Raw genomic sequence first — 19,534 nt, forward strand, 5'->3', positions numbered from 1 at the left:
AAAAATCATTCTTGACTTATATATTTTACAAAGTCAGACAGTGGGCCAGATTTGGCCCACAGGCCTAGATTTATAGGCCCCTAACTGCCGCTCCTGCTGCTGCTAAGTCGCTTCAGTCATGTCCGACTCTGTGCGACCCCATAGACGGCAGCCCACCAGGCTCCCCCATCCCTGGGATTCTCCAGGCAAGAACACTGGAGTGGATTGCCATTTCCTTCTCCAATGCAAGAAAGGGAAAAGTGAAAGTGAAGTCGCTCAGTCGTGTCCGATTCTTAGCAACCCCATGGACTGCAGCCTACCAGGCTCCTGCATCCATGGGATTTTCCAGGCAAGAGTACTGGAGTGGGGTGCCATTGCCTTCTCCGATAGGCCCCTAACAAATGCTAAAATATGTTCAATGTCCTTTAGAGAGATGCAGTGCGGTGCTGTGATTACTACAAGGACCAAATAAGAAAGAGCATGTAAAGTGATTAGCATAGTGTCTGCCCTTGTAAATACTCAGCAAATGGTTATTTCCTTTTTCTCTCTGAAAAAGAAAGATGTTATCAGTTATACTTCAATAAAAATATTTTTAAAAATATATTAACTACTTGCCACAGACGTTTGGAAAGGGAGACAGTTGCATATTGATTACTTAAGATCTCTACTATATTAAGCTTTTATTATTATTGCAATATATATTAAAATTAAAACTATAAAAACTGGTTTGGGATAGTGACATTTTGAGGCCACCAGTCTTATAATTTTTCCCTAATATCCCAGCATTGTCTCTTCAGTTTGTACACATTATTCAGTATAGGTTCAGGATTGGGTTCAGAACTTCTGTGGATGTCAAAATTCGAGGATACTCAAGTTGTTTATATAAAATGACATGGTATTTGCATGTAACCTAGGCTCATCTTCCCATATACTTTAAAGCATCTCTAGATTGCTTGTAATACCTAATACAAGGTAAATGCTGTCTAAATAGTTGTAAATGTCATGTAAATAGTTCCTGGTGTGATGACTTTTAATCTTATATTTTGGAACTTTCTGGAACTTTTTTTTTTTTTCCTTCAAATATTTTCCATCCACCATCAGTTGAATCATGGACATGGAACCTGCAGATACAAACCACTGTAGTCTGATACCTGGTCTGTGCTGCTAGGTGCTACGTGAATAAATGAGTTTAGGTCTCCTGACCTGACATTGTACAGAAGGCAGTGATCAAGACCATCCCCAAGAAAAAGAAACGCAAAAGGCAAAATGGTTGTCTGAGGAGGCCTTACAAATAGCTGAGAAAAGAAGAGAAGCTAAAGGCAAAGGAGAAAAGGAAAGATATTATGCTCATTTGAATGCAGAGTTCCAAAGAATAGCAAGGAGAGATAAGCAAGCCTTCCTCAGTGATCAATACAAAGAAATAGAGAAAAACAATAGAATGGGAAAGACTAGAGATCTCTTCAAGAAAATTAGAGATACCAAGGGAACATTTCATGCAAAGATAGGCTCAATAAAGGACAGAAATGGTATGGACCTAACACAAGCAGAAGATATTAAGAAGAGGTGGCAAGACTATACAGAAGAACTATACAAAAAAGATCTTCACGACCCAGATAATGGTGTGATCACTCACCTAGAGCCAGACATCCTGGAATGTGAAGTCAAGTGGGCTACAAAGAAAGCTAGTGGAAGTGATGGAATTCCAGCTGAGCTATTTCAAATCCTAAAAGATGATGCTGTGAAACTGCTGCACTCAATATGCCAGCAAATCTGGAAAACTCAGCAGTGGCCACAGAACTGGAAAAGGTCAGCTTTCATTCCAATCCCAAAGAAAGTCAATGCCAAAAAATGTTCAAACTACCACATAATTGTACTCATCTCACACACTAGTAAAGTAATGCTCAAAATTCTCCAAGCCAGCCTTCAACAGTACGTGAACTGTGAACTTCCAGATATTCAAGCTGGATTTAGAAAACACAGAGGAACTAGAGATCAAATTGCCAACATCTGCTGGATCATCGAAAAGGCAAGAGAGTTCCAGGAAAACATCTACTTTTGCTTTATTGACTGTGCCAAAGCCTTTGACTGTGTGGATCACAACAAACTGTGGAAAATTCATAAAGAGATGGGAATACCAGACCACCTTACCTACCTCTTGAGAAATCTGTATGCAGATCAAGAAGCAACAGTTAGAACTGGACATGGAACAACGGACTGGTTCTAGATTGGGAAAGGACTACGTCAAGGCTGTATATTGTTACCCTGCTTACTTAACTTATATGCAGAGTACATTATGAGAAATGCCAGGCTGAATGAAGCACAAGCTGGAATCAAGATTGCCAGGAGAAATATCAATAACCTCAGATATGCAGATGACACCACCCTTATGGCAGAAAGTGAAGAAGAACTAAAGAGCCTCTTGATGAAAGTGAAAAAGAGTGAAAACGTTGGCTTAAAACTCAGCACTCAGAAAACTAAGATCAAGACATCTGGTCCATCACTTCATGGCAAATAGATGGGGAAACAATGGAAACAGTGAGAGACTTTATTTTGGGGGGCTCCAAAATCACTGCAAATGGTGACTGCAGCCATGAAATTAAAAGAGACTTGCTCCTTGGAATAAAAACTATGAGCACCTAGACAGCATATTAAAAAGCAGAGACATTACTTTACCAACAAAGGTCTGTCTAGTCAAAGCTATAGTTTTTCCAGTAGTCATGTATGGATTGAGCACTGAAGAATTGATGCTTTTGAACTGTGGTATTGGAGAAGACTCTTGAGAGACCCTTGGACTGCAAGGAGATACAACCTGTCAATACTAAGGGAAATCAGTACTGAATATTCATTGAAAGGACTGATGCTGAAGCTGAAACTCCAATACACTGGCCACCTGATGTGAAGAACTGACTCATTGGAAAAGACCTTGATGCTGGGAAAGATTGAAGGCAGGAGGAGAAGGGGACGACAGAGGATGAGATGGTTGGATGGCATCACCAACTCGATGGACATGAGTTTGAGTAAGCTCCAGGAGTTGGTGATGGTCAGGGAAACTTGGCGTATTGCAGTCTGTGGGGTCGCAAAGAGTCAGACACGACTGAGCGACTGAACTGACTAAACTGACTTTCCTAAGAGCTCATAGTATACCCCAAAGCGAATGTATGCATCCTAAGGGTTTGTAAGATGATAAAACCTTTCTCTTTCCATTAACTGTTCAATCAGCTTTTAAATTCTGATTTGGTTTAGGATTTATAATGTACATGCTGCTAAATCGCTTCAGTTGTGTCTGACTCTGTGCGACCCCATAGACGGCAGCCCACCAGGCTCCCCCATCCCTGGGATTTTCCAGGCAAGAACACTGGAGTGGGTTGCCATTTCCTTCTCCAATGCGTGAAAGTGAAAAGTGAAAGAGAAGTCGCTTGGTCGTGTCTGACTCTTAGCAACTCCATGGACTACAGCCTTCTAGGCTCCTCCGTCCATGGGATTTTCCAGGCAAGAGTACTGGAGTGAGGTGCCATTGCCTTCTCCAAATGTACATGCTATGCCATAGTAAAATGGTTGTGCATACTTAGTCACTCAGTCACATCCAACTCTTTGTGATTCCATGGACTGTAACCCACCAGACTCCTCTGTCCATGGAATTCTCCAGGCAAGAATACTGGAGTGGGTTGCTATTTCCTCCTCCAGGGAATTTTCCCAACCCAGGGATGGAACCCAAGCTCCTGCATCTCCTGCGTTGGCTGGTGGCTTCTTTACCACTGCGCCACCAGAGAAGTCCCAGCATGGTTGTACATCCTACAAATATATAAATATTCAGATAATGGAAGGTGTGCTCATATTTTCTTTGGATGATGATGTTGACAGTCAAAGTTTTGAGAAAACTGATTGAGAAAAAAAAAAAAAAGTATAACCTGGTGGTAAACAAGAGTTGGTATGAGTGACGTAGGTTTTTATTCAGAATGAGGCAACTGTTTTTAGGATGTGAATTAACAATTACTCTGGTGTCTACTTTGTGGCAGGTGGGAAGCAAGATATGTCGCACTTTAAATTTTCAGAATAATGCAACAGCTGTATGATAAGTACATTTATCTCCATTTTATAGATGAGGGACCAAGTTCAGTTCAGAGAAGATAAGCAACTTGTAAAGGTCAGCTTGAATGAATCAGGACTGTCTAACTATAAAGCATGACATTTACCACTTCAACCTTCATTGCATTGAAGAAGTTCATGAAAAATGAATAATAATTCTCCGGTATTCCTAAACTCTGAAGTTAGTATTTTTTCCATCATGCATACTTAGTTTATTGAGTGATAAATGGATAAAATTCCACTCCACCAGAGAACCATGATCAACCCCTTATCCCCTGATCTCTGCATATCACATGCTTCTCACTCTGATTAGAAATCTTCTTAATTAGCTATCTCCTAATCATCCATCTATTTCTGCTTTATTGACTATACCAAAGCCTTTGACTGTGTGGATCACAATAAACTGTGGAAAATTCTTCAAGAGATGGGAATACCAGACCACCTGATCTGCCTCTTGAGAAATTTGTATGCAGGTCAGGAAGCAACAGTTAGAACTGGACATGGAACAACAGACTGGTTCCAAATAGGAAAAGGAGTTCGTCAAGGCTGTATATTGTCACCCTGTTTATTTAACTTATATGCAGAGTACATCACGAGAAACGCTGGACTGGAAGAAACACAAGCTGGAATCAAGATTGCCGGGAGAAATATCAATAACCTCAGATATGCAGATGACACCACCCTTATGGCAGAAAGTGAAGAGGAACTCAAAAGCCTCTTGATGAAAGTGAAAGTGGAGAGTGAAAAAGTTGGCTTAAAGTTCAACATTCAGAAAATGAAGATCATGGCATCCGGTCCCATCATTTCATGGGAAATAGATGGGGAAACAGTGGAAACAGTGTCAGACTTTTATTTTTCTGGGCTCCAAAATCACTACAGATGGTGACTGCAGCCATGAAATTAAAAGACGCTTATTCCTTAGAAGGAAAGTTATGACCAACCTAGACAGCATATTCAAAAGCAGAGACATTACATTGCCAACAACGTTTCGTCTAGTCAAAGCTATGGTTTTTCCTGTGGTCGTGTATGGATGTGAGAGTTGGACTGTGAAGAAGGCTGAGCGCCGAAGAATGGATGCTTTTGAACTGTGGTGTTGGAGAAGACTCTTGAGCATCCCTTGGACTGCAAGGAGATCCAACCAGTCCGTTCTGAAGGAGATCAGCCCTGGGATTTCTTTGGAAGGAATGATGCTAAAGCTGAAACTCCAGTACTTTGGCCACCTCATGCGAAGAGTTAACTCATTGGAAAAGACTCTGATGCTGGGAGGGATTGGGGGCATGAGGAGAAGGGGACGACAGAGGATGAGATGGCTGGATGGCATCACTGACTCGATGGACGTGAGTCTGGGTGAACTCCGGGAGTTGGCGATGGACAGGGAGGCCTGGCGTGCTGTGATTCATGGGGTCACAAAGAGTCAGACACGACTGAGCGACTGATCTGATCTCATCTGAGTCATCCATCTAGACTCAGCTTAGATATAACCTCCTCCACGAAGCTTTCTTGACTTCACCTCCCAGACTAGATGAGATGCCCTTTTCTAGATATCCATAGCACCCTAGTGAATCCTTATAAAATATGCTATGCAACTCTATAGTTAGTTGTTATCTGCTCGTTACTCCCTGGCCTGAAATGTTCTTTGTACGTGCTCAGTTGCTTAGTTGTGTCTGACTCTTTGTGATCCTATGGACTGTAGCCCGTCAGTCTCCTTTGTCCGTGGAATTTCCTCTGTCCAAGAATACTGGAGTGCGTTGCCATCTCCTCCTCAGGGGATCTTCCCAACCCAGGGATTGAACCTACATCTCTTGCGTCTCCTGCATAAGTAGGCATATTCTTTACCACTGAGCCACCTGGGAAAGCTTCTTAGGGGAAAAGAAATCTGACCTTGATTGTATTGACCTCCTGCCATCCAACATGGCAATAGGTGCCTGAGACATAACAGACTTTCCATGAATATTCATGAAATGAAGAAATTCCTCCATCACTAATTTTCAGTCTGAGATAACTTTGGCAAACAGAGGGGTTGAAGTTTGTCTTTACTAAGGTTTCCCAGTTTACAGCAAAACAGTGAACATGAATTAGATTATAGGGGACCAGATAATGATAAGACAGAAAGCAAACTTTTATATTTATAGCTTTTTCCTTCTGGTTTTCTCTTTCTGAAGGGGATACACACACCCATCAAATTTATATTAGTGATGTATATGATTTATCAGTATAGTCCAGTTTCTCTCTGTGTATGTTTATGTGTGGGCACATTTATAAATAAGCCCACCATTTCTATAAACTATCTTATGATCACTGGAAACTCAACGAACAGATAGTGTTCATTAACACTCTTCAGGCTGGCCCATCTTGCCAAGTCATTCAGTCGCTCTATATCTCCTTTGGTCCACAAGCCATTTCCCTCCTGAATGCTTAAAGCTTTGCTTCTTTCTTTGAAGGGAACTAGCATTTACTAAGGGCTTTGGCAATATTCCAGATATTTAACTGAGGTGATCTCATTTAATCCTCAGATGTTTGCACAAATCCACAGGTCCTGAACCCAGAAGAAAAGGGATCAAGTCAAAAACAAGTCAAGAATTTAGTGAAATAGAAAATCTTCACCAAGAAAGAAGGAGAGGGAAAGACTGAGAAAAAGTCTGAATTTTGTGGAGTTCAGTTATGAGTGAATATTGTTAAATTCTCATACAAATTTGTCACATAGGATTATACCAAATTAATTTGTTGATAATAAGATGAGTTATGACCATTAGCATAAGCAATTTATGTATGAGCAGGGAGGTGCTTTGTCAGCTGATTGAGAGAAAAGCTTTCTTCTTCCCATCACCAAATGTGGCTACATATCATGAGTTTTCTTTTTTTAATTTAAGAACTGGTTTTATTTATCTTACTTATTTTTGGTTGTGCTGGGTCTTCCTTGCTGCGCAGGCTTTTCTGTAGTTGCGGTGAGCAGGGGGGTACTCTCTCATTGCAGTGCACAGGCTTTTCCTTGCAGTGGCTTCTCTTGTAAAGCACAGGCTCTAGGGCATGTAGGCCTCAGCAGTCGTGGCTCCCCAGCTCTAGAGAACAGGCTCGGTAGTTGTGGCACACAGGCTTAGTTGCTCCATGGCATATGGGATCTTCCCAGACCAGGGATCAAACCCATGTCTCCTGGTAAAGAATCTAGGATTCTTTACCACTGAACCACCAGGGAAGCCCCCATGATGGATTTTCTTGCTTGATGAAAAAGGGCAGCATTCAAGCAGTTGTTGCCAGATTTTTACATTTCATAGACCAGAAATGCTTCAGGACAAACTTTTATAGGCCAACAGAATTACCAACTTTTTATCTTGCCAAAAAGAAAGGATGTTATGAAATAAGACAAAAAAACACACTATTCTCATTGTCAAAAGTGAAAGGCACTCAGTCATGTCCAACTCTTTGCCACCCCATGGACTGTCCATGGAATTCTCAAGGCCAGAATACTGGAGTGGGTAGCCTTTCCCTTCTCCAGGGGATCTTCCCAACCCAGGGATCAAACCCAGCTCTCGCACATTGCAGGCAGATTCTTTACCAGCTGAGCCACAAAGGAAGCCCAAGAACACTGGAGTGGGTAGCCTATCCCTTCTCCAGGGGATCTTCTCCACCCAGGAATCAAACCGGGGTCTCCCGCCTTACAGGTGGATTCTTTACCAACTGAGCTATCAGGGAAGCCAAAAATAAAAAGGCAACTTAAAAAAAAAATTAAAAAAAAAAAAGGCAACTTAATAGAAAAAAACAATAAGAAAAAACAGAGTAGAAAAGACATAATCTCATAATAAAGGAAGGTCATTTTAGCTTGATGAAAAATCACTGCATGCTACCAGCAGAGCTGCCTCCTAGCTTCTGGTAGTTCCTAGTCTCTTGGCCTCCATTTTTCCTCTTTGCCTATCTGTGTCCCGGTTTCCCCATTTTTTTTTTTTTTTTGATTGAAGGATAATTGCTTTACAGAATTTTGTTGTTTTCTGTTGAACCTCAACATGAATCAGCCACAGGTATATATATATCCCCTCCCTTTTTAACCTCCCTCCCATCTCCCTCCCCATCCCACCCCTCTAGGCTGATACAGAGCCCCTGTTTGAGTTTCCTGAGCCATACAGCTAATTCCTGTTGGCTATCTATTTTACATATGGTAATGTAAGTTTCCATGTTACTCTGTCCATACATCTCAACCTCTTCTCCCCTCTCCCCATGTCCGTAAGTCTATTCTCTATGTCTGTTTCTCCACTGCTGCCCTGCAAATAAATTCTTCAGAATCATTTTTCTAGATCCATATATGTATGTTAGAATATGATGTTTATCTTTCTCTTTCTGACTCACTTCACTCTGTATAATAGGTTCTAGGTTCATCCACCTCATTAGGACTGACTCAAATGCGTTCCTTTTTATGGCTGAGTAATATTCCATTATGTATATGAACCACAACTTCTTTATCCATTCATCTGTCGATGGGAATCTAGGTTGCTTCCATGTTCTAACTATTGTAGATAGTGCTGCAGTGAACAATGGGATACATGTGTCTTTTTCAACCCCAGTTTCCTGAGGGTATATGCCTAAGAGTGGAATTGCTGGGTCATATGGTGGTTTTATTCCTAGTTTTTTAAGGAATCTCCATACCATCTTCCATAGTGGCTGTATCAATTTACATTACCACCAACAGTGCAAGAGCGTTCCCTTTTCTCTATACCCTGTCCAGCATTTATTGTTTGTAGACTTTTTGATGATGGCCGTTCTGACTGGTATAAGATGATATCTCATTGTAGTTTTAATTTGCATTTTTCTAATAATGAGCAATGTTGAGCATCTTTTCATGTGTTTGTTAGCCATCTGTATGTCTTCTTTGGAGAAATGTCTGTTTAGGTCTTTTTCCCACTTTTTGATTAGGTGGTTTGTTTTTCTGGTATTGAGTTGTATGAGCTGCTTGTATATTTTGAAAATTAATCCTTTGTCAGTTGTTTCATTTGCTATTATTTTCTCCCATTCTGAGGGTTGTCTTTTCACCTTGCTTATAGTTTCCTTTGCTGTGCAAAAGCTTTTAAGTTTAATCAGGCCCACTTGTTTACTTTTGTTTTTATTTCCATTACTCTAGGAGGTGGGTCTCCCCCTTTTATAAGGATACCAGTAAGTCCCATTAGATGAGGGAGCCACCCTATTCCAGTTTGACTTCTTAACTAATTACATCTGAGACAATTCTGTTTACAAATAAGGTCACATTCTGAGGTATTGGGTGGGGGTTAAGACTTCAACCTATGAGTTTGTGGTGGGGAATACAAGTTAACCCATACCACAAACCAAACTCATAGAACTGTTGTTTGTCAGAGTCATTCAGGAGAGGCTGAATACATTAAAGATATAGTAAAGTACCAGGGGCCATAAGGGTTGTTTGTTTTTTTAAGAAATTTATCATCCTAGGTGAAAGGGGAGCCACAGAAGGGAGCTGAATCAGGAGTACTAGAGTCTGAATTTTGTTTTGCTGTGTAGACAATGATTTGTAGCAAGCCCATAGTCAAAGCAAAACAAACAATTAAGAGGTAATGGCATAGATACATGTGAGAGATGATAGTGGTAAAGGCTACAGAGCAGAAGTAAGGATGAAGAAAAGATCTGGGATATACTTTGAACACAGAATTAACAGCATTTGCTGATGAATAAGATGTGGGATATAAAGATTTATTTTAAAAGAACTAAGAATGACTCCCGGGTTTTTGACCAGAGCAACTTGGTGAATGATTTTGCCATCTTAAAAAAAGGTACATATTAGGAGTACAGTAAATATGGGAGGGGTGGGACCCACAGCTTTAGTTTTGGACACTTTGAATATGAAAGCTTATTAGACAGTCAAGTGGAGATGCTCTGATGTGGGATGCACTGGATATGAAAGTCTAGCATTCAGGGCACAGGCCAGGGCTAGAGATCTACATGTGGTAGTTTTTAATCCAGAGATGGCATTACGTAAGCCTCAATACTGGAAGTTGTGGCCTAGGGAATGAGTGTAATGAGAGAGATTAATGATGAGCCCTGGGACACAAGAAACTTAAAAGATCAGAAAGTGGAGAAGGATGGATTAAGGAGGTGGGAGGGAAACCATGGGGGTCTCAGGAACCAAGTTTAAAAAGTGGTTGACTCAAGGAAGATAAGAGTTACTGTGTCAAAGAGCTGTGAAGACATCAAGTAAACTCTGGCCATTGCTTCTCTTGGTGAGCATGTCATTATTTGCCTTAAAAGCAACTCTGGTGGAATGGTCAAGGTGAAACTGGAGTGAAGTAAGTTAAGGAGAGAACAGGATATGAAGATGTAAAAACACTGGGAACAGACACTTCTATTTTATGTTCTCTGTTCTCTCAGTCTCTTAGAAGCAGTGGATATAATAGCTAAGAGAGCAGACTCTGCAGTCTTAGACTTCAGTCATTATTCTGACTGTGCCATTTATTATCAAGTCATGTAACATCTCCAATCACCAAGTCCTCATCTACAAATTAGAGATAATAGTACAGCCCACTTCAAAATGTTATGAAGGTTGAATGAGCGATGCAAGTAAAGTTTAACCCATCACTGGCACATAATGTGTCAGTAAATAGCACCGTCACTAATATGCACAAGTACTGGCACAGCTTCCAGGCACCATACAGTTCATTATGTCTGGGAGAAATTGGTGGCATGGGGTGGTAGTTATGATGGAATACGTGTTACCTGATGCGAAGAGCTGACTCATTTGAAAAGACCCTGGTGTTGGGAAAGATTGAAGGCAGGAGGAGAAGGGGACGACAGAGGATGAGATGGTTAGATGGCATCACTGACTCAATGGACATGAGTTTGGGTAAACTCTGGGAGTTGGTGGTGGACAGGGAGGCCTGGCATGCTGCGGTTCATGGGGTTGCAAAGAGTCGGACACGACTGAGCGACTGAACTGACAAGGGAAAGAACAGTGTGTTATAATTTTAAAACTGTATGAAAACTCATCTATAGTGATTTTTCATGGATGTGTCATAATGGTTGAATAGCCAGGCAGCAGGGGGAGAATGGTTCTAGAAGGGATTTGGGGGGATCATGGTAGACCAAGAAGCTGAAAATAATGGAAAGATTTAGAGTAGACCAAGCCATATCAGGCCATGTGTAGATTGTTGTTGTTGATAAGTCACTCAATCGTGTCCAATTCTTTGTGACCCCATGGACTGCAGCACCCTGGACTTCCCTGTCCTTTACCATCTCCCAGAACTTGCTCAAACTCCTGTCCATTGAATGGGTGATGCCATCCAACCATCTCATCCTCTGTTACCCCTTCTCCTCCTGCCTTCAATCTTTCCCAGCATTAGAGTCTTTTCCAGTGAGTCGGCTCTTGGCATCAGGTGGCCAGAGTATTGGAGCTTCAGCTTCAATATCAGTCCTTCCAATGAATATTTGATTTCCTCTAGGATTGACTGGTTTGTTCTGCTTTCAGTCCAAGGGATTCTCAAGAGTCTTCCCACATAATAATATTTGAAGTAACCCTTTATCTTATAATCACAGTTACCATTTATTCTTTGCTACACATGGTGTTTATACATGTTTAGAAATTCAAGTCCCTCTCCCCCGAGCTCCTGATTATGTTGCATACCTCTGATCCTACAGTGTCCAGTATTATGGTCATGAGAAGAGTGGGCACCTCATCTACTTGTATTCCATATCCTCTAGTAATATGCTTAGAGGATAAAACAGAGAGAATGGTGCATACATTAGTAAATTAAGTTGGCTACTCAGACACTCTTTAGAAACAGAGCTAAGGAAATCTCTCATATTATACCTGAATAGCCTGGAAGATTATAGCATCACCTTGTCCCACAGAGGGCTAACACTGATGTCCCTCAGGGAACATTGATTGCATGCCTTGGAGATAGTAATCTCTTATATGGATAAGTTCACCAGGTTGGGACCTGACAGGTGACCAAATCATGGCTTGTACTAAATTAGGACAGGAGTTTGCAGTGGAACTTTAGAGACAGGACCTTTTTATTGCTTGGCATGGCTTGACCCAATGGCAGTAGACGTAGAGCCCTGTTGTTATGTGGCAGGTGCCTGTCTGAAGCGGGCAGAGGGAGCCAGGTTGGTCTCCCTGTGGATATCCAATGTGCGGTTATGTGTGCTTTCCTGGGCTGGTGAGCTCATCTGACTAAAGGCGGAAGTGAAGCGGAGGAGAAGCCAGGGAGATGAACAGGTAGCCCAGAACAGGGCCCCCAGGCCTGCCACTCAGGCAGAAAGCCCTCATGTTCCTGGGGACGCTCTTCAGTCTGGGTGATAGATCTGTCTGGTGTCGTTTCCACTTTTTCACAGGCTGGCAGATTCACAGTCTTAACAATGTGTGTGTGTGTGTGTGTGTGCGCGCGTGCATACGCGCGTGCATGCACTTAGTTGTTCAGTTGTGTCTGACTCTTTGCGACCCCATGGACTGTAGCCCGCCAGGCTTCTCTGTCCACGGGATTCTTCAGGCAAGAACACTGGAGTGGGTAGCCATTCTCTTCTCACAGGATCTTCCTGATCCAGGGATTTAACCCAAACATCCTGCATTGGAGGTGGATTCTTTACCTTCTGAGCCACCACAGAAGCCCTCTTAACAGAATACTCCTTGGAAAATAGTTTACATGGGAAAAGACAGTTTAAAGAGAAATGAGACAGAAATCCATTTTCCAACAAGAAGTATGGTAAGAATAATAACCAGTAATTTTGGGAGTATGCATTATAACCAGGCACTGCATTTTCTTCTTCTTGATTGTTTTGTTTGGTTGGTTTTTGTTTGTTTGTTTTTTTTAGGCACTATGTTTTCTTGATGTATTTAATCGTGCAAGGTAAACATTAACATATCCATTTTTACAGATAAAGCACCCATGGTGCTATAAATCAGTGACAAAGCTAGGGTGTAAGCATAAGGCTCTTGGGTCCCTAAACCTATGCTCTTTCTCTAATTTCTACTAAAGGCCATAGTGAGTAAACCTGCTCACATGCCCATCTGCCCCTACAGTTGAATGTGAAACACTACTTGGGATGGGAGGATATGTTTAAGAGCGTGGGCTCTGGAACCAGGTTGCCTGGAGTCGATTCCAGCCCTGTCACTTAGCAGCTGGTATCCTACTCAGATGTGTTAACCTCTCTGAATCTCAGTTTTTTTTTTCATCTGAAATATGTTGTTCGTGATAATACCTACCTCATAGAAATATTTTGAAGATTAAATAAAGATTAAATGAGCCTGAGCACTAAAACTAACTGCCTGGCATATGAGAAGTGCTCAATAATAGCTATTATTATCAAAACATGATTTCTGGTGTTGATACTCAGTGAACCTAGAGAAGTTATACTGACCTTGTCAGTGAGGAAACAGCTCAGATACTGCTCCTCCGTGCTGCCTGCCTGTTAATGATTTTTGGCCAATCAATGGGACTGTTTCTGATTTCTCCCCTTCTCCCCGTTTTCAGGGCTTCTTTGCTCTAGAGGTAGCACAGTAGGATAGAAATGCAGTTTTAACATCAGAAGACCTGGGTTTGGGGTCAGGCTGGAATCGTACTTGGAAACCGTGTGACCTGCGCAAGTCATTCTCTCTCTCTCTTCCTTACGGACTCCTCATCTGCACAGCGGGCAGCTTGAACTCCCGAACCTCTAGGGCCTCTTAACAGCTTCCATCTCTAGGAGCACTGGACAGAGTCACTTAACTTCTCTGATGGCTCATTTACACTGTAGCACTGCTGAACTCTCCTTGTTGTTGAGGGGCTCTACAGAGCCCTTCTCTCAGGGAGAGCAAAGTGTTTGGTATGCTGTGATGGGCTGTGCAAATATGAGTGCTGGTCTTTACAGAACTGTTATGAGAATTGAATCTGAGTACTATGCCTTGTCGTGTAGGCATCGGAGACTCACGGGCTTTCCTCCACATTTTGCCATGGTTGCCTACCCCCACTGGGTTGGGTGGATCCACCTTAACAAGGTGTGGGGGAACTCAAGTGGAGGATGGGGGTGCTGTACGGATGGTGGGAAAGCATCTTATTGGTTCGTGCTGGTACATCCCAAACACCAATGACTGTCACTGCTTTTAAGGCTGATACATTTATCAGGATGAGTTACAAGGAAATATATGTACCCAGGGAGAGAGGATGCTGCGTGGTCACCCCCTGTGATGTAAAATATGAGAGTCTAGGAGGGGCTGTTTTATAATTCATCAGGTTTCGCTAGTGAGTTCTGCCGGAGTCTTAGTTATAAAGGCAAGTGTGAACTGGACGGCAGACAGGAGAACCTGGCACCAACGAGACGGAGAAGCTGCCTTTGGTGCCTTCTGCCTCCTCCCTGCTTTGTTCCAATAATTTTGTGCTCGGTAAGTTCCCCGGCTTTGCAGCTAATCGTTGTTGAATAAGCTTGGCAAATGAATCTGTAGTTTGAAATATGCACTTGCTGTCAGAAGTGTGTGTCAGTGTTTGGGCTTCTGACAAATTCCACAGTTCTATTTAATGAGCAAAATAGCTTAAAAGATGAAACAAAAGCCGACAAATCAATTATTCACCTTGATCCTTGGAAGGCTGCTTTCTTTGGTTGCTAAAGTTTCTCAGGTTTCATTCTGTCAGTTTCATTTGTTGGGTGAGCTTTGAAAAGAACAAGTCTCTTTGTCACGAAATTGTTTTGCCTAGCTGCCAAAAGGAGGTATGTACAGGGCGGTTTGTCCATCCCTACCCCCCAGCTTACCCTCCCCAGCAGTCGGTGATTCTTAAAACACAGTTTGCCTGGTAACCAGCTCCGATAGAGCTGAACCTATGCAAGGCAAGATTCAAATTGCAATCTTTTGTGTGAACAGAACTGAGGGGCTGTGAATAATTGTCATTGTGGAGATTATTGTGAAACTCAGTATGGTGGTAGTCCCTGTGTTTTTGCCGGAATGGGATCAGAATGTGAGCAGATTTGCATTTGGCATGCCTGTTGGTGATGTGGGAGAAGGAGGGGAAAAAACAGACTGGATCGTTATGGAAAGAGCTATACAACCCACCCGCAGGACAGACAAATGCAGAGAGCAGGACCGTTATATTTGTGTAACTTGGGACTGTTTTCTCTAGTTTCCTGTTCCCGTTAATAATTACCTGAAGCTGCGTTTTGGTCCGCATCTGGGTACACTCCAGATCCTGGCTCCGGGCAGGGTGAGCGCTAACTCCTGGTCAGCTAGCTGTAGGCAGTCATTTCCTCCTCAGAAGGAAAGAAGGGAGACCTGTACCATCGCGGACTCCTTTCTGCCGTGTTGTTTGCCTCTGTCCAAATCTCATGGAAACCACAGCTTGATGTACTTTTTTTTTTTTTTTTTTTTGCAGTAGCAGATTTAACTGTGGTGTCATATGGCGTATTATGTATGGAAAGGAATAGCAAGACATTTTTCTGAATGTTTCAAGTGTGTCTGGCTTGTTGACATTTGCTTTATTTCACTGGCAAGGAGCTACTGTCTTCTGGACCCATAACGGTTTGTCTGTCCAAAGCATTTACTTTATGCATAATTGCACTTTCTCTTTAGATGTGGAATCTGTAGATCTGAAAAGAAATGTCCTCTTTATCCTCAAGGAAAGCAACTCGTTTTAGCATTGCCTTGATAAAAAGTACGCATCCTCCCCCTCAGCATGCTTTTTGTTTTTTCCTGATAAATATTTTGGTCACCAGTACCACTGTACTTCAAATAAAGTTGTTTCTCCATTCCTAGCACACTTTCTGATTGCACCAAAACCCAAAACTTGGCAAATTTGGAATATGGAATGTACCTTTTTTTTCAGGAACACATTTTCCAGGCATACTTCTTTTGTCCATAAATAGCTTTTCCATATTTTCCATTTCTCTGAATAAGTTCTGCTCAAAGAGCAGAGGAGTGATGTATTGTGGTTGGCACTTAGGGGTGTGTAACCTGAGACTCGGTTTCTAATTTACAAACGGCTGCCCCACAAGGGGTCTGTAAAATGTTTTTTTGTCTTATGTTCAGTTCAAAACCTCCGGAGTACAGCAGTAATGATCAAGATAGGAAATTCAGCAAATTATTGCAGGTATAAACCAATATCTGTATTTGATGGTTTGATCAGCACACTATGCTTTGTAAAGATCAGGACACATAGCTGAATGTTCCTAAAAGTGTTAATGTATCTTAATGCCAAGAACATGGCTGTAAAGTACCTTTGCAATATATTGTACATTGAATTTTACTGTACTGTATTTTTAAAAATCTCCTACCAGAGCCCCTGGTTTATTTTGCAGCAGTATCTGGGTTTTGATTCAGTGTGGTTTTATGGAGAAATAAGCAAATGAACTAATTTCCATAAACTGAGTTTCTTCTCATTTGGTGGTGATTTTTTCATCTCCACCCACCAGGAATCAGCTCCTTTAATAGCAACAAAAGAAAATTTAGCTTGAATTATTCTCAATTAAATTTACAGGAAGACAAATATGGACTATAATAAGAACCTTCTGAGAGAGCACATACACACCAAAAAACTTGTCTCTTAAAAAAGGGTTAAAAGCCAAAGAGGTATGAACATTTTGCCTGCATGACACATGATTTCTGAGAAAGGTTGTAGGGGGTAGAAAGGGCAGAGGTTTACAGGAGCTGTTCTGAGACCTGGCTTCAGCAGCTAGCAAATGGAAAGGGCAGGGGCTTTGTGTCACTGTGGTCGCCACCTCACTCTCCTTATCTGTAAAATGGGGTCAGGGAGGTCAGGAAGATGATGCCAGAAAGGTGATGTTGTGTACATGTTACCAACAGTACACTCTTTGATACAAAGGGGACCCAGTGAGAGGTAGTCATTATGGTTAGATGTCAAATTTTGTAAAATATATGTTCATTTTGATGTTGATTTTGAAAGAAATATGCACATTAAAAAGGAAGATTATAAAAATTTTCTTGTTAGCAAGATATACTTCTGTCAGATGATTTTTTTGTTTTATTTTGGAAACCTAGTAAACATAATTATTACCTTTCAGTTCCCATTTCACTGATTCTTAGAATGATATCTAATGTCTTTACATACTTATTCAAAGAATAAACTTGATTTCAAATGTGGAGCATGGCGGTAAGCTGATGCCAGATAATGTATCATAGCCTTCTAAGTTATTTACCAAACAATGAATAGGCCATAATTCTGACCCTGACATTGCATTAAACTACTAATTATAACAGTAGGTATCATTTATTACCCCAGACACTGCGCTGTATGTTTTACCTGCTTCTTCTCATGTACTCCACATCATGACTCCACTGAGTAGGTACTATCTTGCTTCTCAATATCAAATTAGGAAATGAGATTAGAGAAAAGTTTATTTAAATACTGATTTAAATTGGCTTATGGCAATGGAGAAATAGACATAGAGAACAGACTTATGGACACGGGGAGAGGGGAGGAGAGGGTGAGATATATGGAGAGAGGAACATGGAAATTTACATTACCATATGTAAAATAGCCAATGGGAATTTGCTGTGGCTCAGGAAACTCAAACAGGGGCTCTGTGTCAACCTGGAGGATTGGGATGGGGATGGAGGTTCAAAAGGGAGGGGATATATGTATACCTATGGCTGATTCATGTTGAGGTTTGACAGAAAACAAGAAAATTCTGTAAAGCAAGTATCCTTCAATTAAAAAAAAATTAGTTAAAAAAATAAATTGTCTTATGGCAGCACTTAGAATTTGAACTCACACATGTCTGCTTCTAGAATCTATACTGTAACCACCTTGGTAAGAAGATTCAGTAGGACTTGCCTAGTGCTACATGACTCCGTTTTGGAATCTTGGCCCTATAACTGCCTTGACTCCTCCCCATGTATTTAACCCTCTGTCAGAATTCAGGGGGTATAAAAAATGAAGTCGGAGACTTTCATTACTCTCATTTTTGGTCTGTGCTAACTAATCAAGGTCACATTTTCCTGAGCCATCTTTATAGTTCTCACCAAAGTATAAAATTTAGTATTAAAAGGCATGGAATTTTAGAAGTTCAAATATCTAACAAATTCAATATAAGATCTAAAAGTTACTCTGAATTAATATTGTCCTTTGACCTGGACAGCATTCCTCTGACTTGAGAGGAGTCTCTGATGCAAGAGGCTGGGTCCATTTGGAGCTTGCTTTCTAGCCCATATTCGGGGTGAATAGGATCCCAGAATTTCTTCCCTAAACAATCCTGAGCCCATTTCCAAGGGTCGTACTGTGTGCCCACCCCTGGGTGTGAGGAAATCCGTGCATTTGCTACTGGCATGGGGTTAGGGGTGAGGCCGGGAGTAGTATTTTGTTGATCATCACTGGACTTGGGATAGCCACACGTCCGCACAAAAGGCCTTTTGTGGTGCAGGAAGGAACTATCGAAAAGAAGAGGGGCTGGCCCAGGTCCGGGGGCTTTGACTTGTTTTTTGCTTTTTTAAAAAATGTATTGTTTAAAAATGTACTTGTTTTTAATTGGAGGGTAATTGCTTTACAATGTTGTGTTGGTTTCTGCCATACTGTACTTGTATTCTTACCTTGGGCCCCCGGAATGTTAGGAATAGTCCTACGCTGCACTGAAGAATGTTTACCTGTACTTCAGAGGAGTGAAGCTGAAACTCCAGTGGGTTGGTTTTGTGGGGCTTTCATTTTTGCTTTTGACCTTTCCCCATTAAACCAAAAGAAGTCATTTGAACAAGAAAGTGGTCAAATCTATGGAGATCTCAGACTAAAAGCTTTTCAAGTTCCATTTTGGCATTGACTGCAACGTGATCCATCAAGGCCAGACATTGGTCTTTTTTCTAGTTCAGAGGCATAGACTGACTTTGGAAGGTGACGTTAGGGTCAGCTGGATTAAAACTGCCATTTGTCCATATGCCATTTGAAACTGTAGCTGCTCTGAGAGTTCGTGCTAATTTCGGGTGCCCCCCCATTAAAAAAAAATCAAAAACTTTGTTTTGGGATATAGCCGAATGTTGTGATAGTTCCAAGTGACCAGGGAAGGGACTCAGCCATACATATACATGTATCCATTCTCCCCTGAATTCCCCTCCCATCCTGGCTGCCACATAACATTGAGCAGAGTTCCTTGTGCTATACAGTAGGTCCTTGTCGCTTATCCATTTTATTTTATTTTATTTATTTATTTATTTTTATCCATTTTAAATATATCAGTGTGTACATGCCCATCCCAAACCTGGGACATATTTTCTACTACCAAATCTGGCAACCTTACTTTCCTTAGCTATAAAGCACGGCTGTTGGGAAAACAAAAATGAGACAACTCGTGTCCTGGTAAACAGCTATTCCTTCATCCACGTGAAAGCATCTAGCACAGTAAAAACTCAGCACGTAGTATGCCTACATCAAATGTTCCCCCAGTCTGAAAATACAGAAGTTAAACTTATGATTCTCTGATGACTAATGTCTGTGTCACATTTGACAAGTAGAAATAGGACAAAACAAAATTTGTCATTTAACCTCTGAATTAAAAACTTTTAATAGAGTAT

At 41.4% G+C, this 19,534-nt stretch overlaps 1 protein-coding gene across 19 annotated transcripts in view; it reads left to right on the forward strand.

Moving 5' to 3' along the window:
- Positions 1-19,534, forward strand: part of DLG2 (discs large MAGUK scaffold protein 2) — a 2,330,119-nt gene that overhangs the window by 2,095,758 nt on the left and 214,827 nt on the right. The window contains exon 1 of one of the 19 annotated variants that reach the window (XM_061406108.1): positions 14,187-14,413. The exons of the other annotated variants lie outside the window; for them this stretch is intronic. The gene's annotated coding sequence lies outside the window, so the exon portion shown is untranslated. Of the gene's footprint in view, positions 1-14,186; positions 14,414-19,534 lie in introns of those variants that run through there. 19 annotated transcript variants of the gene reach the window in all.

This window comes from Bos javanicus, chromosome 29 (assembly GCF_032452875.1).
Source record: "Bos javanicus breed banteng chromosome 29, ARS-OSU_banteng_1.0, whole genome shotgun sequence".
Lineage (NCBI taxonomy): Eukaryota > Metazoa > Chordata > Mammalia > Artiodactyla > Bovidae > Bos > Bos javanicus.